At 41.7% G+C, this 19,513-nt stretch overlaps 1 long non-coding RNA gene across 1 annotated transcript; it reads right to left on the bottom strand.

The window, feature by feature from the left end:
- Positions 1-571: 571 nt before the first annotated feature.
- LOC119616752 lies at positions 572-15,087 on the bottom strand. The gene is made up of 4 exons (XR_005232767.1): positions 14,980-15,087; positions 8,994-9,162; positions 5,650-5,745; positions 572-686 (listed from the first exon to the last, which is right to left on the bottom strand). It is a non-coding gene; the product is annotated as an uncharacterized LOC119616752 (long non-coding RNA).
- Between the last annotated feature and the right edge of the window lie 4,426 nt (positions 15,088-19,513).

Below are 19,513 nucleotides of genomic sequence, written 5' to 3'. Positions count from 1 at the left end.
AAAAATGCAGATGTAAACGCGCGCAAAGCAAGCGGAGTAGAGTGGAGCCGGGACCTTTAGAGCCCGTGTAAAAGGGGCATTTGTCTGGACACATTTCAGTGAAATTAAGCAGCGAATGTACATCTACAACTGATTAACTTTGAGTCAACCTCAGCCTACAAAATAAAAGATTGTAATACGGTGAATTTTACAGATGGAGCTAAAATTTGGTGTGGTAGTAGCTGACAGTAGGGTTATTTTCAAGGTTTGACCTGAACAGCTGTAACTATTTCTCAACGTAAGGTAATCCTAGTTTTAAACTATGCGACGGGCGATATGCATTTATTAAATCAATGCTAGGTCTTACCGTCTCACTTTATTGCTCCTTTTGTGCACAGCTGAGCATCATTCAGATTTTGTTTCTGTAGGTCCAATTGTTTGACGCCCCCGGCTGATTTCACTCCAAAACCCGTGGAAGCGGCACTTTTCCGGACCTGCGCAGAGATGTTTTAGGTGTTAAACTCAGAACCATGTATTTAAATTAGTCATGGCTTTTAATTATTTTTGTCACAGGGTGCTTTTCTTGCCTATGGGCAGCGGAGACGTTGCTGAGGTGGCATCTCCAGGACGTCCTCAGATGCTTGTCTGCATACATTAACTGAAACGGAAATGTCAGCTGTGGAGGTGTTCTTAATAACAGGTTTCCCCTGTTAAAAAAAAAAAATAGCAAGAATTTAAATTTTAATCTTCAAAAATAATCCAAAACATTAAGGTAGTGTCGCTTGCTGCCTTTCGTACAATACTTTGAAACCATCATCATCATCTTGTTGAAAAATGACGAAATCTGAGCCGTTTTGGTCAAACCTTGAAAATAACAACAAGCTTAATCTGTTCTTCTACCAAACTAAATTTTAGCTGTATTTGTAAAATTAACCAGGTGATAGCCATTTCATTATCTAAGGTTGATTAGCTGTGGCAGCCATATTGAAAAGAATTTACTCCAATGATTACTTTCTGAAAATTTCATGAAAATACGTCCACTTGTTCATGAAATATTTTGCTAACAGACAAACACAGCAGCACTAGTGTTTTGTTTTTCAACCGCAGCTAATAATAGGTCCAGATTTATAAGAACAGCTTGATTTTATGAAATATTATTAACACAAGAGGCCAGCCAGTGGTTATTTTCCACCCAGTCACTGTTTTATGAGGGAAGGTGCTGCCCAGAGGCATTTCCCTCCCTCCTGGCCTCAGGGGGCTAAAGAGAAGCATCTGTTTGTTGTGAACGGAGACGCCGGGAACCCCAGGGCCTTCCTTAATCTCTCCCCATTGATTTCAGATGGGTTTCCCCATTTGTCTCTCCCCTCACAGTTAAGGAAAAGACATTCTTACCAATTCGCACAAGCAAGGACTTCAAAATAAGGCTGCTCTACGAAAACAAGAAGTCGTCAGTTGTGTCGGGGATGAGAGGGGCTTGGGGGCAATTTTACAAAAAGGATCACGTAAAATAAAGTGACATAATGGCTACTACAGGTTTGGATCGTGAACTGCTTTACAGCACTTAAAGTTTCATGCTGGTTAAGTCAAACGTTGGCTTTCCGAGTAGCTTAAATTGGGGGGTAGAAGAGTTTAACCTCATCGTTTTTCTGCAAATCCCGAGCCCAGCCAAGCGTGGCAGCATTAAATTTTAGGTTTGAGGAGTATACACTCGGGAAGAAAGAAACAAAGACAAAACATAAGAAATCGTTTTTTCTGTATCAGGAAGTGTACCAAAAAGCAAAAGTGGTCTGCACTGATTACATTTTGTATTGTCGTCACTACTGCAAAGTTTCTGTTATTTTCCTCTAAAAACAAACACGTAATGAACTTATTCCAATCATGTTTCCATCGCTGATATATCTGACAAAACAACCAGGGTTAGAAGGTTTTACATATCTGGATATATAGTATTTTTTAGCGTTGTGATCAGGGATGGAAATTAAATTTTTTTTTACCAGCCACTATTTTTTTGTTGTGACAAAAAGTAATTTCATATGATAATGATGATGGAGGTGGGTGGAAGCAGTTGTGCTGCCCTACAAGCTGAACAACACCTCTTTCTGGACTCTGCAGGAAATAACTAGACTTTTCTTTTTTTCTTTTAAACCATTAAAAGATGCATATCTGTACATAAAACTGTACATAGCACCGACCGTTAGACTTAGCTGTTTAGCCGTGCTACGGTAGGAAAATCTGACGAGGAAGCACAGATCGTCAGAACACCGGCCGTAGGCGTGAACGCACACTGACTGACGTCATTGATTTAGTTTAAAAAAAACATTTAACTTTCGGTTCTTCCCTAGACTACTCTTGAAAAACAGAAAATAAAATAGCTTCTCATCACAACACCTAATTGGTGTTAGACTGCATGTAATCTGCAGTGGATCGAGCGCATCATATGGGTTTGCAGTGAACTGTTGTAATATTTTTACAACCGCCTGAAGGAGAAAACCGCCTGAAGTGGTATTTCGCTTTTATCTAAATAACATTCGGGTTGAATGTTATTTAGATCATTAATTATCAAACAACAACCAGTTAATTTACCATCAAGTCTTTAACTGTGTTTATTCCTCTCATCATGGACAACAAGTCCTGTGAATTTGGAGACATTTGTTCTTGTTTTGCAAAAGTTACCAGGGGTAACCAAATATTTCAGCCGTCTGAAATTATTAGTTCCCCCTCTAAAACACAGGACAAAAATAATTTACCAACAACTCCTTACCTGTGTTTATTCCTCTGTATTATGATATTATTAGCACATTTTATTTTTAAAAGAATGNNNNATGGGGGAACGGGGCTCGACGTAACAACAGCAACTCGAGCACATTACTGCCCCCTATATGTCAAGAGGACAAATAACACATTTTCTGTTCAAATTGCCAACCCGCCACAGTGGCGTGTGTGTTGATCAAATTCACCCGCCACTTCAAATATTTACCCGCATTTGGCCGGTGGCGGGTGCTAATTTCCACCCCTGGTTGTGATATATGAGGACCCAAATGCAGGCTAGCAGGAGGCAGGCTGAATCTAAATCTAAAGTTTTTAAAAGTTCAACAAAACATTAAACGTGGATTAACAGAGAGATCTGACAACTGAGGGGAGAAAAAGTTTATACATTTAAAGAGATGAAACTGAGTGGAATCGGGGACTATAAACAACGTTAATGACATTGTTGGTTAATAGAAAGAACATAATCAAACAATCAGAACCCAATACCAAAACCACCATTATTCATTGAACCAAACCTATCCCAAAATGGAAAAGCGACACAGTTGAAATATATCCCCTACAAAATGGGACACGGATTCTAAACACCAATATGGCGGTTGTTGCAGATTTCTTTCACATAAGCAGACGCTAGAGGTTTTCCAACATCTTAATGTTGTCTTCAACGAAACAAAGAAACGCCAGTCAACATCTTTGATGCTGACGTTGAATCAGTTTTCGGCAAGAATAATAACTGCAACCAAATTCTGTTGATGCTTGTTAGCATCTATGCTAATGCTATGTTAATTACTTTAGCGTATGATAGCTTAACCATTTTGTTCCAGCTCCAGAGGAAAGGTGCTCCTTAAACCCCTCCAGTAGGCCAGATATTCCTTTGAATTTGCCCTGCTTAAAACATTGGGACACCCTTAGGGAGCGTACATTTCCAAAACACAGTGTTTGGGCTAAGTGCTGAGAACAGTTGATGGGATGCGATTTACCTGACAGGCTTATTGTTTTGACAGCGAGCCTGACGCCGACTTAAACGGCTTCAGCGTGAACATTTCCCGCTCAGTTCCGCTGACCGAACGGAGTCGGGGCCAATGTCTTTTCTCTCCCCGTCTTGTAGTCGATTGTAGATTGTTATCTTAGGATATGCGGTGAAACCGAACAATTTAGCAGCGAGATTCCGCCGTCTGATTGGATTCCATAGAGTGAGCGGACGCTGGGCCGCATTTTTAAACAACCCTTGGCTTCGACAGCCTTTGGTTGTGCTCAGCGCAGCACCTTCACTCATGAGCAGAAGGTAATCATCCAAATAATGGATTTCCTACGGCGGAGAAACTCCAAGTGATCTGAATATCTAGGAGTTCTAAGGGCTGTTGTTTCCACATGATCTATTTTTCTCTGCAATCCACCTTTTTTTTTTTTTTTACAAAGATTTAAACAATAGGAGGGCTTGCGGGGAAAAATAATAAGAAGGTGAGAAAATTGTTTAAACGCCAGCAGCATTGGGATAAAAGGATAACCCAACAGTGATTACAGACACTTGCGACTTAAAGAAATTCCTCTTGCATAATAAAAATTAAACATCCCTTCAAAGCTTTTTTAATTTCGCCATGATTTTGCACAACAAAGATCATACAGTAGAACAGTTTCAGTTAAGTGTTTTCACTTCAGATCTGCCACACACACAAAAAAAACAAACAAAATTTTGACAGTCATGCTTTCATGTGCCACAATCCAAACAATATTATTTTTGGAGCAGGATGGGTTTATTTAATGATGCCAGTAAAATTATTTTGAGGGACTGTTGCCAGACAGGTGGCGGTGGGTAATTTCTGCTAGCAAATCAAAGTGGAAGTCGCAGCAGAAAACCTCTGGGCCGTGACAGTTTAGGTTATTTTATTTCTCACTGAACGACTTTGCATATATCTGGTTTCAGCCATAACCATGGCTGGCACAGATGTTTTGCTCTCTGGGATGGTTTTTCTCAAAGTTTATAAATATTACTCTCCTCTTAAGCCTTTTTTTACCGTCAAACCCCAGCAGTGAGAAGGCCTGACATAATAAGGTTTGCTCAATAATAAACAATAATATGGAAGCTGGGTTCTTAAGTCCCTTTTGTTGCTTTTTGCCGCAACAAATCTATTCTTAAAAAAGGAAAAGCTTTAGGGATGATAATGTTTTTTGATTCATTAGGGAAAGACTGAAAGTGAGAACCAGGAAAACTGTTGTTTCATGTACGTGGATTTGAGTTTCTTTTAAGATTAGGTGCTTCAGCGTGGGATTAAGATGAAAAAAGTCCTGTTTTGGTTGACAAAGGATTATCTGTCATTTGAAAATGGAGAAAATACAGACAAGCTGTACCAAAAGAGACTTAATTTGAATCAAAACAAAGCAAAAATGGCAAACATTTGCCTTATGCCACTTTTCCGCTAGCAGTACTACAGAAGCCCCGCTCTACTCGGCCCGGCTCGGCTCGGCTCTATAAAAAATGCATTGTGTTTCCACCGGCCAGTTCGGTCGGTAGCAGAGGAACGTCTCCTTGTGTTGTGGGGGGTGGGGCTGCGGGGAATCTTTGCATCTGGCCACACCCACGACCAATGAGTGAACAGGAGCTAAGCCTGCGTCACCCACGAAAGCAGGGCCAAAAAAGCAGGGACCGGCCTTGAAAAAAATGCCGGTGGAAACGCGTGCAAAGCAAGCCGAGTAGAGTAGAGCCGGTGGAAAAGGGGCATTAGCCTCCTGTTGCCTATGAGTCAAAATGACCCACTGAGACCTCTGTTTAAAAAGGTTAGGCTAAGCTAACAGGCTAAGGTAGGCTAGTAACTATGACCTTACTACACAGACAAAACATCACAAAAACCACTGCTGCATTTGTGAACCTTTAAAGTATGTGGTGAGAGTACACAAAACTCTTACCTTGTTCACCTTCTAGCTCAGTGCCAAGAGTTCTTCCTGATAATTTACTTCACTTCCTGTTTCTTTCTTTTCTCCAGGAAGTACCTCGGTGAAAACCTGCATTCAAAATGAAACAAACATTTTTGGTGATTAAAGAACATCTGGAAGGTCACCTACAGTCGAGCTTGACCATGAGTGACGTAGCGAAAATGAACGTTTTTAAGAAAGTATTTCAGTCATGTCAGCTTAGTCACTGCCTTTTGTTCTGATGGACCAAATCAAGCTCGCTGATAAAAAAATGCCAACAACAAACACGAGAGACTCCGGAATGCTCTGAAGATGAGTGGGGAAAGAGAAGACGAAGACGGTGGAAATGAGTTGCAGCGAGCAGCACTCCAGGAGAGAGTCCCTGCTGGCTTCCACAGGACGATGTGAGGAAGGTGAAGAGCCTCTCTGATTATGTTTAATTCCTGTTTTTATTGGCAGCGCCACTGAAGGAAGCCTTTGTCACACAAAGCCGGAGAACCACCACATGGAGACAGAAAGACTGTGCACACAACACACAGAGACACTTAATGAGAAATACTACAAGGTAAGCTCCTGCTTTTTTCCTCCTCATCTGCTGTTTACTCCTCGAGAAGCAATTTAATTTAAAGAGACAAGTTTATATCTATTTCTATCACCTGCCGCCATGAAAACCAGGTGATCGTGTAATTGCTTGCAATTATCCGTGTGCGTGAGTTTGATTTGTCTGTTAGCAAAATATCTCAAGAACCACTTAAAGTTGAAATGATTTCATTGGATCTACAGCTGATTAACATGTGAAATAAACCGGATTTAAGATGGCCGCCACAGCTAATCGACCTCAGCAAAGACAGATTGCTTTAACTCAGTGGATTTAACAAATATTGAGCTAAAGTTTGGTGTGGTAGTAGCTGAGACCCATCCTCAGCACAAACTTCAAGCACTAATGGCAAAGTTTAAAACAACATTTTTTAACAGTCAATTAGCACTCAAAGTATGTGTTGTGGATGACTCTCAGCTACTGCCACACCAATCTTTACAGTTAAAGCCATTTTAGTGTTTGCTAAGTTTGATTAAATTGGGTTTACTCCAAAAAGTAATCAGTTGTAGATGTACATCCAACGATTACTTTCAGTGAGTTTCATTAAAATCCTTTCAGTGGGTCATGAAATATTTTGCCAACAGACACACATACGCACAAACACAGGCAAAAACATCATTGCCCGCCTTTGATGATGATGGACACAGTGTCCTCCTTTGGAGGTCCTCTTGAGAAATCTATTCGTTTATTGCACCCCCCCCCCCACCAACATGGAAATTAAATTCATGCTTGTGGATTTATTATTATTAAAATCGTCTTGTAAAGACTTGGAAGTTGCTCACAGCCAACATTGTGTCTGTTTCAGTTCTGTTTAATGTCAAGCACAGGAATGCAAATTGATTTTAATACCACTGAGGGCACGCAAACAAGTGGCTGCCTCAGTGGTGCAATAAAATCAGACTTTTCAAAATGCTTCTGAAATGGATTTTTATGCAAAAAGAAAGACGTCTGCTCGGAGTATAGAACAGCTGCTATGTCCTTTAATCCCTTTCAACAAACATGGTTTGAGGAATTAAAAAGAAAACTTGAGTTTGTGCACCTTACCCTCATTTTCCAGACACTGTGGTTGTCTTTCCTTCCTCACGAGTCTGATCACGACTCCCCACCCTCACCCCACCGTCCCTTTCATCCCGCCTTAGGCTCACATTGTGCATTCATTACCATTAAAGACTCCCCCGGCTTGTCTCGCCATTTAGGCCGCATTACTTTGCTCTGCGCGTTCTGACATTGGTCCCACTCTGATCGGCAATCTGGTCCGAACTGACGCGGGGATTTCTTCACAAGTTGGCTGAGATGTGAAAAAAATAAAACGGACACGCGCAGATTACATTTCCAGGGTTGTCTAATCTTCGTTGAGATGCATCTGCAGCCAATGACTGCAGCCCAACATGGCCGAAACCAGTCTGAGGGCAACCGAGTGAAGTCTAAAGAATCACTTTGATTCACTTGAAAGTAAAGAGTTCAAACAAGTCAGCCTGAGGAATTATCAATGCACACAAAAAAATATTCTTCACATGGTTAGGATGTGTAACTTATAATACATGAATAATATATAACAACAAGCTAAAAGTGATTTCTGAGGAACAGTGTTGGGATTCCTGCCTATTCCTGGCCTTTCCCCGCTAGGTGGAGCTGTGGGCTGGCTGTACAGGGATCTGCACTTCCTGGTGCCAGCCATCGACATGTAAGGAAATACTGGACTCCAAACGGGAAAGCCGTTATAGATGTCAACAAGGCTGAATCCAGATTTGCGGAGAACGGAACCAATCAAGTAGCATCTCTGCTAATCTAAGCTCTTAAATCACACCAGGAGCTGATTGGAGCTTGGTCGTGGATCTTGACTATGCACTCAGATTCCCCCAGGAGATTTCCCCCCCACCTCCTTGCACCCAGACATTGTGCTTTGGTCTTCTCTCATCAAGACCGTCATTATTGTTAAGCTGACAATCCCATAGAAGGATGGAATAGAGGCTGCCATTCCCAGTGGAGGTCGGCTGCGGAGGCTACATCAGAGCCGCTGTGCAGAACCTCCCGAAGACCCCGGGAGTGGGAAGCACCAGCTCAAAGAAAGCTATCAAAAGTCCGGACAAATGAGGCATGGCAGGGCAGTTGTTGGCTCTGGCTCCAAAGGAAAGATAAGTTGTGGGGAAAGCAGCGATCCTAGAGGCAGCTGCAGGGCACAGTGGAGAGATCTCCCTATAGCTGCTCCACCACTCTGAGATGTTCTGGGATTAAAGAGGCGGCTCCCAGCCGAAGACCCTGCAGCTGGCTGAATTGGCACCAGCGGAGATGTGTCAGGCAGATATTCTTATCTGTTCAGTAATATGTCCCACCAGTGACATGCAAACAGATGACACTCTGCCCTTATTAATTTAAAAAATACACCTCATTTAACCTTTTTTCGGCATTGACTCCCAATTCTCGTAGTTCTTACTTTACTGCTGTATGCTAAAATATTCATTTTTCTTATACATTCAGTTGTAATTAGTTATTTTGTACCTGAAGAAAAGGTCATGTCACACCATGACTGCATGCAGGGAAGTAGGTGGGACTTCAAATTCAACATGCCCAGTGCACAGACTCTGGTTCCAAAAGCTCCTATAAACTGGGTCCTGCTGGCTTTAATTCCCAATAACGAAAGAAGGCAGGGATACTTTGTCTAGCATAATGATAAATGTCTGTGGACACATGATAGTACTTGTATTTATTCTCTGAAATTCCTTGTAATTGTGGGACTTACCTTTAGTTGTGTTTTTTTATTTGTGCATGGTGAAGATGGCGAGAAAGACTGCTCTGGTTCTTAGTTGCCTCTGACGTCCTGCTCCTCAATGCTCACCTGCCTGCCCACGCTCCAACACGTCCTCCTCCTTATCTCCTTGGACTCCAGAATCTTTGTTCTTCCCTCTCACCTGCGGGGAAATAACAGGAAACAAGGAAGACATTTCAATTCACCCGTGAACATTCAACTAGGAAAGATTAGATCAAAGATTCAAACTTTCTTTCTGTGTTGGTTCCTGTAGTTAGAATAATAAGTTGATCTGAGCTCATCAATAAGACAAATAGACAAAAACAATCAGAGGAAGCCATAGTCTTAAAGCTCATGCGATCCATTCGTGCCTAATGTATGTGTTGGGGATGACTCTCGGCTACTTGTACACCAAATATTAGCTCAATATCAGTAAAACTGACTGAGTTGTAGCCATTTTAGTGTTTGCTAAGGTCAGTTAGCCATCTAAATTGGGGTGACTCCAAAAGTTAATCAGTTGTAGTGAAACATCTAATGATTACTTTCTGAGAGTTTCATTAAAATCTGTTCTGAGATTCATGAGATATTTTGCTTCCGGCACAAACACGGGCAAAACATTATCACTCCGCCTTCGCCGATGGGCGATAATGTCCAAATGCATCCCCCCCTTGAAAGCTCATTTCCTCAAGGCTCAATTAAAAAGAAAAAAACTTTCCATGCCAACTTATTGATTGTCCAATAACGGCGTTATCTCCATGGTGATCCTATTACGGAGTATGTGACTAGATGTTGCGCATCAATTCATTACGAGGGGCTACGAGTTGACATTTCCCCCATCCAGAACGGATCATTTATCCGGAGCACCTTGATGGCAGCGGCAGCCGTTAAAACCGGCGAGCCAATTCACAGGCGGGGAGCGAGTTATTGTGACAGCCAGCCGCCTAATTGTTCATTTGAAGTAATCACTCGACAAGTTAGAGCAATTTCGAGCACAATGCCGGAGACTAATGGAGGCGGACGTGCTCGCTTGATGAGATCAGAATCACGGGGCTGCCCGTCTGCTTAGTGCCAAAGGGGCTCCGAGGAGGGCATCTTTGTTGGAATTCAGGGGATTATTTTCACCTCTGACTGAAGCGACTTTATGGCAGAAAAGACAAAAGCCTATATTTATTATCGCTGCCACCAGTAAGCAAAATATCTCATGAACCAGTGAATGGATTCTAACGAAACTCAAAAAAAGTAATCAGCTAAGAGATGATGTTTTGTGTCGGGTTGCGGATAATACTTTCAAGGTTTGATCAAATCAGCTAAAACTCATTTTCTCGACATAAGTTGATGTTAGCTTCAAACAAGAATGAAAGATGGCGGGCGATAGGCATTCCTTCAAAAAGTTCCTTCAGGACAGGCTGATTCCCAACTGAAAACCGCACGTTTATTTTCTGGTTTTACATGAAACCGCCGCCACGAGACGCTTGCGTCCCTCTCAGCATGCAGAAAGACGCTCTCGCCGCCGCCGCCGTTTTCTGTCTGTGTCCGTGTGTTCGGAGGGGGGTGGGGTGGGATGGGGGAGGGGAGCATGTGATGGATGACCGTGCAGCGCCGGGGCGTTCTCGGTTTAATTGTGATGTCAGAGCGTGTCTGTGGCAACCCTGGCGGCGAGCCGGTGACAGACAGGAGTGTGTCGACGAGCCCCGCGCGTCGGAGGGGCAGCCCGGGTGACCTATGACACCACGACGCCGGGGATTTTTCGGCCAACCGAAGACGGCGCGCGGACTCCCGGGGGACCGGTTTGATGGAAATACTGGACGTTCGAAGAGCGGAAGTGTCAAAATCCCTTCACAAGACAATCAAAATCATCCAAACATTCCTAAAATAGTACAATTGTTTTTCTTTTTTGGTAATAAAAAAAATACACACAGCAAACTGTCTATAACTGCTGCTTTTAAAACCCCAAAACTAAAAATGCTCAGACCTATTCTTTTTTTTTTGGCCCCTTCTCATTCCAAAGAGACAAAAAAGTAAACAAACGTTCAGTGGGTTTAAGAGAATGTTTCATCTGCATCTTTAAAGGTTTTCTTTTTGCTCTCCTGCTCATTAAACTGCTCGCAGTGACGGAATATTTCGACTGTGGGTGCAGAACCAAAGAAGCAGAGATCAGACCGACCCCTGGGCGGAAAGTCCAGCTGCAGTTCTGCCGAACGGTCAGCGGGTGGTGCTGTTGCACCCTAACTTCCGTTTGCTCACAGTGGCCCTCAGACACAAAATGACCATGCATGTTTTAAATACATTTTGCTGCGATTCAAGCAGATGCATGCTGGGAAATCATTATTTAATCTCAGGCTGATCGGGGAAGAAATAATTAAGGAAAATATTCTATTTGGGTGCAACGTGTTTGAATAATTTAGCTTGTAGGGCAGACTTTACATCAGAGAACTGTACTTTAGTCAAAGAGTTTTCAAAAACATACCTCGTATATTTAGTTAAAAGCCCAACATTCCTTGAAGGAATGCATATCACCCGCCACTTTTCAGACCAAGTTATAGCTGTTTTCATCAGACATTATAAATTACATGGTGTGCAAACTCATGCAATCAGCGTATGTGTTACAAATGATCCTCAGCTACTACCACACTAAATCTCAGCTCAGAATTGTTAAATTTGACTGAGTTACAGACATTTTTGTGTCTGCTAATTTTGATTACCTGTGGAGTCCATCTTGAATTGGGTTGACTCCAAAAGTTAATCAGTTGTAGATGTTCACCCATTTATTACTTTCTGTGAGTTTCATTAAAATCTGCCCAGTGGTTCATGAGATATTTTGCTAACAGACAAACAGCTTTGACAACAACAGTTCATGCCAAAGTTTGAAGCAGAGATGTAGCACTTGGAGCATGTGTTGTGAACTACTCTCAGCTACTACCCCACCAAATTTTAGCTAAATGTTTTGAAAATTAACTGACTTATAGCCATTTTAGTGTTTTCTAGGATTGGTGGGCTGTGGCGGCCATCTTGAATTGGATTGACTCCAAAAGTTAATCGGTTGTAGATGTACACCCATCGGTTACTTCCTGAAACTTTCAATAAAATCTGCCCAGTGGTTCATGAGATATTTTGCTAACAGACAGAGTTGACGACAATAGTTAGAGGCAAACCTTTACAAGCAGATATCACTCAGTCAGTTGGGGACGAATCTCAGCTACTACCACACAAAATCTTGTCTTAACATTTTTTATAGCAGACTGATTTAGAGCCATTTTTGTGTTTTCTGTGGTTGCTTAGTTGTGGCGGCCATTTTTATTTGGACTGGCTTCAAACAATCAGTTCGTCCGGGGCTGACTTTGAGAGTTTTATTAAGATCTGTTTAGTAGTTCATGAGATTTTTTGCGAACAAACAAATGAACACACGCGGGGAAAACATTATTGCCCTTCAGCTTCTGGCGGAGGGCAATCACGATTCCCCTGGAAGGAGACATCCGTGTTTATGTGGATCCTTTTTTGCTATTCGGTTCAGGTTTGGCGAGGCAGGAGTCATGTTGTTTGTAAGAGAGCGAGTCAGTCAGTCTCAGGAGCCGGAGTTTTCAGTGAACACAGCGAGCGCTTCTTCAGGGAGAATATGTAATAAGGAAACATAGCTGCAGCCGCTCCTCCTTTCTGGGGACCAAGTTGTAGACGCACAGATAAACAGGCTGGCTGACTCGACTGGACAGAAATAGAACTGACCAACTGTGCTCATCCGGCGCCAATTTAAGCTCACAAAAACAAGACGGTACCAGATGTGGGGGGGATAAGAGAACTTTGATTCCCGCCAGACTTCACCGCAGAAGTGTGGACACATATCAGGCGAATAAATACTACCTTTCAGTGGCTTTCCCACAAAAACAAGAGCTTTTTGAGCCGATCAAGCCATGGATTCTGTTCGAACCATCGGCTTTAATTAAGATGGACGAAGCGTCTCGGCCATGTTGCGTTTTTGGATCACAGTCCAATTAAGTTTGAAGGGATTTTCAGTCAAACAGTCAGTACCTGATCAGCCGTGACACTAGTCAGAGCGCGGAATATGGAGGAAGAGGCAAACGTCTTCCTCTAAGCTAGGCTAATGGCTAGCATTTTTCTTTAGGCATATAAAACAACATACTTTATTGAATCTATCAGTGAGAGTTGAGAGGCTAGATGTGCCGACGCTGCTGAATGTAATGGCCTATCTATGCTCAGAGCACACATACATACGCGCAGTAACACAAATTAAACAGTGTACCATATTTTTCGCAGTATATGGCGCACTGGATTATAAGGCGCACTGTCAATGAATGGTCCATTTTCGAACTTCTGTCACATATAAGGCGCACCGGACTATAAGGTGCATAAAGCGAAACAACGGAAAATACGGCACCAACGTAAATATAAACGCCCGCATGCGTGGACCCCTGCGCTACAATAACTGAGCCTTAATGCTACAAGCGTTGCAGTTTTGTAGTTTACCAAAGTTGTACTAAAACATTATGACTTCTTACATATATAAGGCGCTCTGGATTATAAGGCGCACTGTTGTTTTTTGAGAAAATTTTAAAATTAGTTTATAAATCACTGAACGGTTTAGCACCACAATACATTAAAGATCTGTTATCGCTGTACCAACCGTCTAGACCCCTCAGATCTTCTGGTTCTGGACTGCTCTGCATCCCCAGAACCAAACGAGGAGAAGCAGCTTTCAGTTTCTATGCCCCACAAATTTGGAACAAACTTCCAGAAAACTGTAAAACAGCTGAAACACTGGGTGCCTTTAAATCTCAACTTAAAACCCACCTGTTTAGAGTTGCTTATGGCTAAATTAGGGTTAGAGTGCGGGGTTTTGATGTCTTCGATGTTTTTCTCTTTCTTACTGTTTATTCAATGTCACATGCTGTTTTTATTTTGTTTTTTAATTATGTAAAGCACCTTGAAATGCCTTGCTGCTGAAATGTGCTATACAAATAAAATTTGATTGATTGATTGATTGAAAATTGAAGGCTTTTAAGTGCGCCTTACAGTCTGGAAAATACGGTCCTGCAAAAGTGTGGAGGTTTGATGTTAGCTAATTTAGTGTTCTTTCACCGGCCTAGCCTGGACAAGAACATAAAGAACATTCGCCTCCTTCTCCATGCTCTGTATCACGACTGGTAAGATACTAACTAACCAGTAATTGACTGGACTATACCTTTAAAGCCTCAAATAAATAAGTGAAACTAACACGGTGGCTTCAACTTCCAGCTTCCTCTCCTCTCTCTAGTTATTGTATATCTCAATGGTTCAAACAGCACCTCTACATTCCTCCCAGGACAAAACATTTATTAACCTGGACCTTCAGCTCCATGGTCTTTCAGCGAGAGCTATTGAGAGAACAGAAGAACAGCCATGACCTTACTATGATGATGCAACTGCGCTTTTGCACAAGTGCCTGTTTCTGTTTTATTCCAATTCAGAGTCTTGAATTGGATATCGTCCCAAAAGGCCAATAGACTGTAATGTGATTTGTATAAAAAGGCCAAACATAAGAGGCTGAGAAGCGGCCGGCAACAAGGTTAGAGCGTGCCGGCAAAGGTTATTCTACTGCGAATTGGTTGCCTCAATCCATTTATCGCCAGCGCATTCCCCGTCGCCGTGACAGAGCGAGGCGAGGTGTTCGAAAATCCCCCAGGAAGGACTGTCTCTTCTGTATGGGATTTGTTTAGCTGCGCGGCGACGAAAAGCATCCGCACACACAGGTAAGTTTCATTTCTTGAATCAGTGACACGTTCACGGGGATCCTCGACACAACGCTGAGTGATAATTGTTCACCTGTTCGCGGGGGCTCTGCAGTCGTAACCGCAACTCGGATGAGGACCTCCTCGAAAGGGACGAACCGTTGGGTCCGAGTCTAAACCGGCGGCTCCTTATGCCAGCCTGATCCCGCTAATGAATTCTGCCTCACTGTGTGTGCCCGAAGTGGCAGCTTGGTACTTACTGGTCACTGAGTGGGCTCAGGGGACGGGAAGGGTGTAAGAAGCCATCTGTTGTGCTGCAGTGCTCTTCATTCGCCTTTACTCAAACTCAACAGGACAGGAAGAAAAAAACAACAACACAACAGATCCAAATAAAGGCCCGACGTTCCTTGAAGGAATGCATATCGTCCGCTGAAATCGTCTTGTGCTGGAAAAAGGAACAGAGGGCGCACTCAGACAAGCGCAAAAATCATGAACGCTTCGCCTTCGGGCAACAATAAGAGTGACACCAATGCAATATTTTATCAAGCTGCAGTATAATCACAAAAATTACAGCTTTCACTCTTGTTGCACCTTTGTTTCCATCAGGATCAATATGATCTGTGACCATTCAGTGATTTGTAATAATTGCAGACTCCTCCAGCGGCTTTAACGCCGTCTGTCATCTCTGGCTGTTCGTAAACCCTGCAGCAGAAATTACCGTCATTCCTGCAAAGGTCTCTGCAGAAATATTAATCTTCTAAGCCGGGTGGTTTTTCTTCGCTCGTCTTTTTTTTTTCATTTTCTAAACAAGGAAATTCTTATTTTCCTGTCACGATAAATATAACTCAAAGTGACATTTGGAACAAGATTTGATAAAAGTTATCAAATTATTATCGTAACCATATAAGAACACAAAGTGCAAATAATCTTACAAAGTGATGCCAAACTTTTTAATATTGTTTTTAAAAAATAATCTTGGTCTTTTATTTGAAGGACCTGCCATATTGTTTCAGTTGCAGAGTCTTTAATTCCCCTTCTGATGTGGAGGAAATAGGTTTCTGTTTGCTTTTCCAATATAAAATGGTCTTTTTTTTTACTAAAACAAGACATTGACTGGCTCTTGTCCAGGTTGGACTTTATTGGTTCATATTGGCTGTTTGAGTTGCATTTATCATTTATGTTTGTAAAGACAAAAAAGTCAAATCAAACCCAAGATGCTTGACCTGAACCATTTCACACACTATATATCACAAAACAGTATTTATTTATTGGTCAAATTTGACTCTTGCTTCTCCCAGGAGTAACTATGAGTAACAATTTCAATGCCATGTCCCTTTGTTCAGATATTTATCTTTAAATACCAAAAATAATGTCACTCGAAGACTGCATTCGCACCCATCTTCGAGAAAACTTTCTTTTGGTTTCGATTAACAGTAAAAAAAAATTGCCTAGTTTTATGGGAACTAATCTGCAACTAAACAGTTAAATAACCAGTACCTAGTCATAATATCCTAATAAAATTTAATTAAATATATAAAGGATGAATTCAATTTGAAGGTATGAATTAGAACCTATTAAATATTTGAATGTTCTACTTTTCTTACAATTCTCAAAGGAGCTTATAATATCTAATAGGGTACTAAAAGCCAAATGAAAATATCTTATGATATTGAAACATTAGGGAATGATTGGCTAATGGCTGTAGTTATCATCCATTCTCCCATCAGTTGTTAAATAAATTTTGTGTTAGGATTTGTGCTGGCTCAGAGTTTTTCCCTGCTCTGTTTCCTTTCTCTAGGTGGAGCACTGTATGGGCTGAACATCTGCTCTGTACTTCCTGGTCCCAGTTCATATTCTGCAACCAGCTGCTACATAAGATCAGCCCAGACCCTCATCTGACGCATAACCGTCGAGAGGTCACCCTCGAGTCATTACACTGATGGATCTCTTTGGAAAATAAATAGTTACGCAGACTTACCTGCCTGCCCACTCTCCACTGTCGCCTCGGACACAAGGATCCATGTCCCCCCCCCCCCCCCCCCCTCTCCTGGAACAGAGAACAGAAGGACAAGTAAGACCCTACACGGTTTTCGTTTGGTGACCAACATGACCAGACCAAAGACTGACACATATCTCTTTTCAATTAACAACGCTTTGAGATTCTCCACACCATCTACTTTCACTTTCACTTTGTAAACAAACACCTTGAACTTTCCCCCTTGTGTGGGTTTCCATGTCAGCAAAATTGAATCTATTTGTTGCCTGACATTATGATATTTGTAGGAGTTAAACAATAAATGAATAATTAGCAGGCACAAAAATGACAGATTTAAGAATATACCAGTACTTCTTAAATAACAAAACAGAGGCAAACAGTGAAAACGAGCAAGTTACATGAATGTAAACATACCATCTAACGAGGAGACAAAAAAATTTAGAGCATTAATACCAGGAGGAGAGATGGTAATTGTCAACAGGTGTGGTGATTACTAATGGCGTAAAGGTGACACATGAAGATCAGGAAATAAGGACTGTGGATGAAATTTTGAGGCTATGATGGTATAAGAACATGACTAAATAACCAAAATACCCAAAACCTATAATAGTTTTTCCAAAAGATCATAAATAAACAAACTGTAGCAAGTTCTTATATTTTACCCATGTCTTTAAAGAAACCGTAGCTCGTTATCCAATAACTGGTCTCGTGTTTCAACGAAGTACAAAATAAAGAACCGATCACCCAAAAACTCCAACACACTGAAAATTCTGCTGAGCTGTTACAAACAGGGCAAAAACCTACCATTACTGCAACTTAACACAAACAGTCATGGCAAACACATCGAACTAAATGCAGTTTGTCCAAATTGATTTTCTATTTTTGTTTACGCCCGACCCCAAAGGGTGCCAAAACCGGTGGTTCTGAAAATCAGAGCTTTCCAAAAGTCAAATGTCAGTCAAAATGATTGCCAGTAGCGATACTTATAACTGTTACAAGAGACAAAACCTGTGGTCACAGTTGGATAAAAACACCAGAAACTTTTTATATTATATTCTTGTTTCGTTAGCTAATGCTAGCCTGCTGCATTCTTCAACCAGCGTTACTGTTCAGAAAAGTTTGAGAACCTCCGGTCAAAAATCCCAACAATATGCAGCCTAGAAGCAGTTTGAGTAGTTTAACTTCTTCAATCTGGGCCAAAGGAGGAAAGCAATTTCACTATTCAGTTTTGCTGCTAAGTAGTCATTAAATCTTTAAATGAGCAATCAGCATGCCAAACTCTGTAAAATCCCATTGTTTTCTTTCATCGGAATTGTTACAGCACTTAAACCGTCGTGGAGGAGCCTGTTGATGTTGCGCCGCGTTACTCAAAGAATATTCTCACAACAAAAAGGCTCAACGTGCGTCCAGTGAAGCTGTGACAACCTACTGACAGGGTCTATCATTAAAATCTGAAAGCATAAACTCTCCCTGTTGACAGGATGGTGTCCTTGTTATGCAGTTTTGTCTCCCTGACAGTCTTTTTTTTTTTTTTTTTTGTCCCCTTGTGAGACATTCCTCGCAGGTTCTGAATTTTGTCCAATTACAAAAACACGAGCAAGAGGAGCAGAATAAAAATGTGCCTGAGGTTATATTCATAAAAACAGGCCTTTTGCTTCAACTATTAAAGCATAATTACATAATTACTGACTTAACTCTGTAGGTTTGAGTTCAAATTCTTCATAAAGAGTACACACAAACACGTCTTTCACTTTGAACGCATCAATTCGTGCAGATCCGTGGGATTCTTTTTGTGAAACTGAAAGTTTTTTGTGTCCAACGTTTCTATCCAATTATGAAGCAGTGCTCTGTAACAAGGTTGCAATGACATAATCAATGAAAACAATATATGGGAGCCTCGTTTTCTACAAGTGTTACCAAGAATGAGCCGAGCAGAGGTAACAACTCATGACTGGGGTTAAAGGAAATGTGTGAAATAAGAAAGCACGCTCAATTGAAACTTCTCTCCCAGACGTTAAATCTTTTGTGAGATTTTGTTTTAATTAAAAACGCTGCAGTGATTCATGACAAGTAAAGGAGAGACCCTGTAAAGATTTTGGCAACTTGGTAACTGAAGGTTACCGCGGCAAAGCCGGCAAATTTTTCCAGTCGTATTGCACACAAAAAGAGCGTAATTTTGTTTAACGCCGAGAGCTGCTTCTCAGCTGCTTGTAAGTGTTGCTCGGGAAAAAGGGTCGCGTCTGCCTGGCTGAACTTGGCTGCGTTTCAGACTAGTGTGGAGGAGGATGAAGGCTCGCATCCCCTGCTTTACTCGGCGGAGGAACAAAGGCCTCCCAACCCACATCTGTAGAGGAAGATGAGGGGGATCGAAGCGCGCCGCCCACGCGCTGATACGAGATGGCAGAGGGGGCACCAGACACGCTACTCGAGTGTGTTCGGTGGGGGAATTCGCTTCACAAACAGACACTATTTACAGACAGAATATGCAGTTTGCACCTGGTTCTGAGGCATTAGGAGTTCTGTTCTTTCAAGTTCAGAGAAAAACTATTATTAAGGGCGTCGGTGCATAAGCATTAAAGGACTCTTACTAGTTGCCTGTTCTTCTGTTTGCGTTTTCGAAAAACCATCGAAACGTACGGCTCAGTCATGAATAGGGTGACTTTTGGGAGCAGTACTTTATAATTATTAATATATTATGTAGAATTTTGGCTAAACGGTGAGAAAACCCATCACTCTTTGGAGCTCTGTAGCTCATTCACAGTATAGAAACATCATTTAAAGTTTTAAGTGAAATCACA

This window comes from Kryptolebias marmoratus, linkage group LG23, assembly GCF_001649575.2.
Source record: "Kryptolebias marmoratus isolate JLee-2015 linkage group LG23, ASM164957v2, whole genome shotgun sequence".
In the NCBI taxonomy this organism is placed as follows: Eukaryota; Metazoa; Chordata; class Actinopteri; order Cyprinodontiformes; family Rivulidae; genus Kryptolebias; species Kryptolebias marmoratus.
This window is presented reverse-complemented; position numbering and strand designations above follow the sequence as displayed.